This window comes from Phyllostomus discolor, chromosome X, assembly GCF_004126475.2.
Source record: "Phyllostomus discolor isolate MPI-MPIP mPhyDis1 chromosome X, mPhyDis1.pri.v3, whole genome shotgun sequence".
Classification (NCBI taxonomy): Eukaryota; Metazoa; Chordata; class Mammalia; order Chiroptera; family Phyllostomidae; genus Phyllostomus; species Phyllostomus discolor.
In genome coordinates, this window is record NC_050198.1 from 66,523,159 (window position 1) to 66,531,395 (window position 8,237).

The 8,237-nt window shown below is 38.9% G+C and overlaps 1 pseudogene; it reads right to left on the minus strand.

Annotated features, from left to right (window-relative positions):
* Positions 1 to 6,496: 6,496 nt before the first annotated feature.
* Positions 6,497 to 7,943, minus strand: LOC114505384 (annotated as a pseudogene).
* Between the last annotated feature and the right edge of the window lie 294 nt (positions 7,944 to 8,237).

Here is an 8,237-nt window from a genome sequence, read left to right on the forward strand (position 1 = left end):
TGGACTGGGGGCTGCAGCAGCCTTGGTCCCTGGGAAGATCCCTGGGACCTTACTGTCCCAGCACACTCTCCTTACCATATGTTTTTCAATGTCCTCTGCAATTTTTGGCCTCCAAATTTGATATATGCTGGGATTCTGTTGGCTTTTCACTCTGTTCCTCAGAAGATCAGCCAGGTGTTCCAGCTAGGGACAGGGAGAACTGGGCTCCACCCCCACTTACCTTGCTGCCATCTTCTCAATCCATTCTTTTTATTTGATTGGTTTTTTAATGGTAGCTGAATTTGTAGCTGAATTTATTAAAATGACTGCCAAATGCCATACTACATTCCTGACTTGTTTATAACTGTGCAACTTGTCCTGGGAGTAAGGTCCAGGTGGGAAGAGAATGTCCCTGGTCTCTGCAGGCATAGCTCTGAGGGCTTAGTGCACCTTCCCTTGGGCACTGGCTGTAACAGGAGCAAGCCAGTGAGTTAACAAGGAGTTCTCCATCATGTCACAGCCACCTCTGTGGACAATTGGGGTGGGGTTGAGCCACTATGGCAGATACTGGCCACAATCAGTACCAGAGGATTTGACCTTTCTAATCCATCCTTTTCCTTTTACCTGAAAGAACGTAAATCTACTATTCCTTATGAGAAGTTACAGAATACTTTATTCAGGAGTCATATACCTGAAATGAAAATGCCCAGCAGGAAAGAGGCATATCCATGGAGTTGCAAAGTAACAAAAAATCCATCAACTCCTAAGTCATCTGAGACAACTTTCACAGCCTTTGGGGAATTAAAAACATTAACTCCCACTTTAAAAATACATGCAAAGTGAGCTGCATGACAGGTATGAAAAATGGCAATGAATAAATACCTGTCAATAATAACCTTAAACATAAATGGATCAAATGCTCCAATCAAAAGACATAGAATAGTTGACTGGGTGAGAATGCATGACCCACACATATGCTGACTACAAGAGACCCACCTCAGGACAAAAGACCTACAAAGACTGAGAGTGAACGATTGGAAACAATTTTTCCAAGCAAATGGACAGGGAAAAAAGCCAGGGTAGCAATACTCATATAAGACAAAATAAACCTCAAAAAAAAAGGGGCCATAAAGAGAGACCCAGAAGGTCACCATAATACTCAAGAGAAGAATACATCAGGAAGACATAAACATTGTAAATATATATACACCCAACATAGAAGCACCAAAATTCATAAAGAAAATCTTGAAGGACTTCAAGAAAGCTAGAGACAGCTATGCAATTATAGTGGGGGATTTCAACACCTCACTGTCAAAAATAAATGGGTCTTCCAACAAAATATCAACAAAGATATTGCAGCATTGAACAATGTCCTAGATCAAATGAACTTAACTGATTATATATATATATATATATATATAGAGAGAGAGAGAGAGAGAGAGAGAGAGAGAGAGAGAGAGAGAGCCTTTCATCCCAAAGAAGCTAAATACATACTCCTTTCAAATGCACATAGAACATTTTCAAAGATAGACCACATCCTAGGACACAAAACAAGCCTCAACAAATTCAAGAAAATTGAAATCATATGAAGCATTTTCTCTGATCACAGGGGACTGAAACTGGAAACCAACCTCAAAGAAAAAAATTCAAAAACACTCAAACTCATGGAGATTGAATAGCATGGTATTAAACAATGAATTGGTCAAGAATGAGATCAAAGAAGAAATCAAAGAGTTTCTGAAAACAAACGAAAATTAACTCACAACAATCCAAAACTTCTGGGACACAACAAATGCAGTTCTGAGAGGGAAATTCATAGTGATACAGACCTACCTAAAAGAAAATAGAAACATTTCAAATAAATAACCTATCCCTATGCCTACAAGAGGAACAATAATAAAGACAGCCCAGAGCAAGTAGAGGGAAGGAAATAACCAAGATCAAAGCACATTTTAATGACATAGAGACCAAAAGCACAATTCTAAAGATCAGTAAATCCAGGAGATGGTTCTTTGAAAAGATAAACAAAATCAACATGCCTTGAAGCATACTCATCAAGCAAAAAAGAGAGAGGGCCCAAATAAACACAATTAGAAATGAAAGAGGAGAGATTACAAGTGATACGACAGAAATACAAAGGATTGTAAGAAATTACTGTGAAGAACTGCATGCCAAGAAATTTGAAAACCTAGGTGAAATGGACAAATTTGTAGAAAAATATAATCTTCCAAAACTGAATGAAGAAGCAGAAAGTCTGAACACACCAATAGGAGAATGAGAGCTGGTGAAATTGAAACAGTAATCAAAAAGCTGACACACAAAAGCTCTGCATCAGACAGTTTCAAGGAGAATTTTACAAAGCATTTCAGGAAGAAATAACCCCTATTATGTATGTATTACATTTATTGATTTGTGAATATTTTACCATCCTTGCATTTCTGGGATGAATTCCAATTGGTCATGATGTATGACCCATTTAATGTATTTCTGGATGCTGTTTGCCAATATTTTTTCAGGATTTTAGTGTCTATGTTCATCAGTGATATTGGCCTGAAGTTCTCTTTTTTTGTTGTGTCTATCTGGTTTTGGGATTAGGATGATTCTAGCTTCATGAAAAGAGTTTGGGAGTCTTCCATGATTTTGGATTATTTGGAATAAATCATATGATCATATCAATAGATGCAGAAAAGTTATTTGATAAGGTACATCATCCATTTATGATAAAAACACTCAGAAAACTTGGAATAGAGGGAGCATTCCTCAACATAATAAAGGCCATATATGAGAGACCTACAGCCAACATCATACTCAATGGGCAAAACCAAAAATCTTTCCCACTAAGATCAGGAACAAGACAAGGTTCTCCACTTTCACCACTTCTATTCAGCATAGCATAGGAAGTCCTAGCCACAACAATCAGACAAGAAAATGAAACAAAAGGCATCCAAATAGGAAAGGAGGAAACAAAACTGTTATTGTTTATAGATGACATGATAGTGCACATAGAAAATCCTATTGACTCCATCAAAAAACTGCTTGACCTAATAAATGAATATGCCAAAACAGCAGGATATAAAGTCAATATTCAGAAATGAAAGTCATTTTTTCTATACCAACCATGAGACATCAGAGGCAGAAATCAGGGGAAAAATTCCATTTGATAGAGCAACAAGAAAAATAAAGTACTTAGGCATAAATCTAACCAAGGAGGTAAAAGACCTATACTCAGAAAACTACACAACGCTGAAGAAAGAAATTAAGGAGGACACAAACAAATGAAAACATATACTGTGTTCATGGATCAGAAGAATTAACATTATCAAAATGTCCATACTACTCAAAGCAATTTATAGATTCAATGCAAAACCTATTAAAGTACCAATGGCATATTTCACAGATATGGAACCATAAACAACCCCTAATAGCTGTTGCAATTTTGAGAAAGAAGAGCAAAGTAGGAGGGATCACAATGCCTGATATCAAACTGTATTACAGGGCCACTGTAATCAAAACTGCTTGGTACTGGCATAAAAACAGACAGGTAGAACAATGGAACATAACAGAGAGTCCAAAAATAAATGCAAGTCTCTACAATCAATATTTGACAAAGGGAGCAGCAGCATAAAATGGAGTAAAATAGATTTTTGAACAAATGATGTTGGGAGAGCTGGACAGCTACATACAAAAAAATGAAACTCAACCACCAACTTACACTATACTCATAAATAAATTCAAGGTGGATAAAAGATTTAAATATAAATCATGACACCATTAAAGTCCTAGAGATAACATAGGTAAGAAAATCTCAGATATTTCACTCAGCAGTATTTTCTCTGATATGTCCCCTAGAGCAAGGGACATAAAGGAAAGAATAAACAAATGGGATCTCATCAAAATAAAAGCTTCTGCACAGCTAAAGAAAACAGTATTAAAATAAAAAGAGAACCAACCATATGGGAAAACATATTTGCCAATGATACCTCAGACAAGGGTTTAATCTCCAAAATATGTAAAGAACTCACACAAGTCCACTCTAAGAAGACAAGCAACCCAATTAGAAAATGGGCAAAGTACTTGAACAGACACTTTTCCAAGGAGGACATACAGAGGGTTCAGAGACATGTGAAAAGATGCTCAGTGTCACTAGCTAGCAGGCAGATGCAAATTAAAACCACAGCGAGGTATTACCTCACACCATTGAGAATGGCCATCGTAAACAAAGCAACAAACAACAAGTGTGGGAGAGGTTGTGGAGAAAAGGGAACCCTAGTGCACTATTGGTGGGATTGCAGACTGGTGCAACGACTGTGGAAAACAGTATGGAATTTTCTCAAAAATCTGAAAATGGAACTGTCTTTTGACCCAGCAGTTCCACTGCTAGGATTATATCCTAAGAACCCTGAAACACCAATCCAAAAGAACCTATGCACCCAATGTTCATAGCAGCACAATTTACAATAACCAAGTGCTAGAAGCAACCTAAGTGCCCATCAGTAAATGAATGAATCAAAAAACTATGGTACATTTACACAACAGAGTTCTATGCAGCAGAAAGAAAGAAGGAGCTCCTACCCTTTGGGACAGCATGGAAGGAACTGGAAAGCATTATGCTAAGCAAAATAAGCCAGGCGGTGAAAGACAAATACCATCTGATCTCATCTTTAACAGGAACCTAATCAACAAAATGAACAAGTAAGCAAAATATAACCAAAGACACTGAAATTGAGAACAGGCTGACAGTGACCAGAGGGGAGAGGGGAGTGAATTTCAGAGGATAAGGGTGAAGGGTTTGCAGGAGCGATTATAAAGGACTCATGGGCAATAGCAAGGGGGGATGGAAACAGGAGAGGGAGGTGGGGAAGGAGGGCTGGAGTGTTGGGATGGGGGGAGGCAGAAAACTGTACTTGAGCAACAATAAAAAATGTAGGAAAAAAACCTGAAAACACAAAGTAAGCTGTGTTATATGGCCCCACTAAAAATGTCCTAATGCCTAATTTTCAAAGTACTTTATTTTTAGATAAGATCAGGTGCATTCAGGGTGGTATAGCAGTAGGCTCAAGGTATTTTATTTTTTGTATATTTTATTTATTTTGGTATGTTTTATTTATTTTTATTTTATTTTTTGAACTTAAAGTCTTTTTATTCATTTTTTAAAAATTTTACTAGTATTGCCCTGGCTGCCATAGCTCAGTGGATTGAGCGCGGGCTGCAAACCAAAGTATCGCATGTTCGATTCCCAGTCAGGGCACATGCCTGGGTTGCAGGCCATGGTCCCCAGCAATTGCACATTGATGTTTCTCTCTCTCTCTCTTTCTCCTTACCTTCCCTCTCTAAAAATAAATAAATAAAATCTTTTTTAAAATTTACTAATATTTTTTAAATTTTATTTTAATCATTGTTCAAGTACAGTTTTCTGTCCTTTACTCCCATCCCAGCTCACCCACCCATCCTTCTCCACCTCCCTCCCATTTCCATCCCCCCCTAGTTTTTTCCCCTGTATTCTTTATATTTGTTCCTGTAAACCCGTCCCATTCTCCCCTAACATTCCCCTGAGATCCCCTCCCTTCTCCCCTCTGGTCACTGTCAGCCTGTTCTCTATTTCAGTGTCTTTGGCTATATTTTGCTTGTTTGTTTGTTTTGTTGTTTAGGTTTGTGTTAAAGGTGAGATCATAGCAGCACAATTTACAATAGCCAAGTGCTAGAAGCAACCTAGGTGCCCATCAGTAAATGAATGGATCAAAAAACTATGGTCCATTTACACAGTGGAATTCTATGCAGCAGAAAGAAAGCACTCCTACCCTTTGCAACAGCATGGATGGAGCTGGAAAGCATTATGCTAAGCAAAATATGCCAGGCAGTGAAAGACAAATACCATATTTTATTTATTTTTAGAGAGAAGGGAAGGGAGAGAGAAAGAAAGGGCGAAAAACATCAACGTGTGGTTGCCTCTCATGTGGCCTCCACTAGGGACCTGGCCTGCAACCCAGGCATATGCCCTGACTGGGAATCGAACTGGCAACCCTTTGGTTCACAGCCTGTGCTCAATCCACTGAGCTACACCAGCAAGGTCTCAAGGTACTTTATTTTTAAAATAAGTTACAACGCTAAGCTTCTGGCCTGTTTTGCCAATGTACAAGCTACTAGTGCTTGCTCAGAAGCTGAGGGACACTGTTTAGTAGCATTTGAAAACTGAGTGAAAATCCATATAAAACAAACATTCAAAAGAAACAAGCAAAATATAACCAAAGTCACTGAAATAGAGGACAGGCTGACAGTGACTACAGGGGAGAAAAGAGGGAATTTCAGGGGACACTGGGAAAGGTTCACAGGAACACATTTAAAGGACACATGGACAAAAACTAAGGGGAGGGTGTTAATGGGAGGGAAGTGGGGAGGGTTGGGGGGGGCTGGATTGGGAGTAAAAGGGAGAAAACTGTACTTGAACAATGATTAAAATAAAATTTAAAAAAAAACATTCAAATAGTTTCCGTAAGAACACAGATAGTGTGACCCCCATGCCCCAGCCTTTCATATTGTTCCATCTATGCCAGCACTACTTACAAAGACATTTCAAAACTAGCAATTAATAAGTTAAGTGTTCCCCACTAATCCTTTAATTCAAGCTACCCCCGCAGTAACAGCTACACAAATAGCATCTACACATTAATATAAGCTGAAGCACAGGCTGCTGAGTGGCATTTCATTTCACTCTCCAACGCACAAGACACAGGCAAAGTGCTGATGTCCTGCTCCTCCACTTTGGGTGGAATGTTGTGGTCTTGGAATTGCTGCATCAATTGCCATGTTGGTCTTGACATCACATAGTAGATAGTCGACCTCTGGAATCCACTGAAACTAGAAGCAGCAGTAACAGTGTAAACATTCATGATTTCCAAGAGCACCCAGTCCCCCACAGCTATCTTGGGCAAGCCACAGCATTCTATAATGCAATCAAAGTCATCACATATTGATCCTCCCATTCTGGATAAATAGTAATTCTCATCTGCTTTGGGCCTCTTCTGCAGAAGGGGCTTCATGTGTGCATGATCACAGAGAATGTAATTAAATGATCTGATACTCCATCATTCACATAATACATAAAGGTTTTTCCACTTGACTCAGCTTCATCATCAGAGTCTGTTTGTACCTTTAATATGAATTTTTTGACAGTGATATTAACTGCAAGTGTGAAAGATGATGCAACATAGTATCTGCTTGGCTCAGCTATGAGTGTCACTACTGAGTCTTACTGAAAATATGTGTCAAGAGCTGCATTGATTACAGTGGTGATTTCTTCAAATTTAAACTTTACCTACTCAGATCCAGGAAAGCTAACAAGATGGTCTGCCAAAGGTCTCAGGGTCAGCACAGCCACTTCCCACATGGAAGCTAACACTATAGACGTCAATATTTAACTCTTGCCTATTCCAAAAGAAGTCGGCTGGTTTTGGGTGTGGCACCAAATTTCACACTAGATGATAGACTGTTTTGGAATCATCAGCAGCGATCTGCAAAACCAACTTTGCCTTTGGATGTGCCTGGGCAACTTTCACCAACTCGACTTCACTATTGAAATTCATCATCTGGACTCCATTATTGACAATATATTTAATCTGAGGTACTTGTTTACAAGGACTTGCGTAGATAATCCTCTCTGGAGGTACTGCAAGAACTGTACCAATTGTATTTCAGTGTTGTTGGCACAATGAAATCCCATCCCAGTGGTAGCGACAGTCTTCATTGTTCTGCTGTTCTTGCATTTGACTATAAAAGGAAGTGACCCAAGGAAGAGTTTTTAACCATTTCAGATGTTTCTTTAGAAAGTCTCCCAAGTCCACAACATGGAAGGCATCATTGTCATCAGAAGGAGAAATTTCATTAATTTTTTGGTCTAGAATGTCCTTGGCCATAAAGCCTTCATCAATGAAATGGCAGTCAAACTCTTTATTACTAAAGTTTTTCATAGTTTCTGGATGTTCTTCTGAAATTCAACAAAAAGGAAAACTAAGATGGAATTTTAAATTATTGTCAGCTTTTCAGAAAGGTATTTCTATAGGAATTCTAAGCCCCATGAAAGACAAGTATTCTCTTACGCAGCAGTAAAATTTCCTCAGAGGACAAGGGAGCCTCAAGCAGACCCAATAGAGGCACTGCCACTGCTGCCACCATTGCCAAACACACAGGACCCTGGCCACCCCTGTCAGCCACCTGCCTGCATGCCATCCTACTCTCTCCTGTGGAGGACCACCATCAAAGGT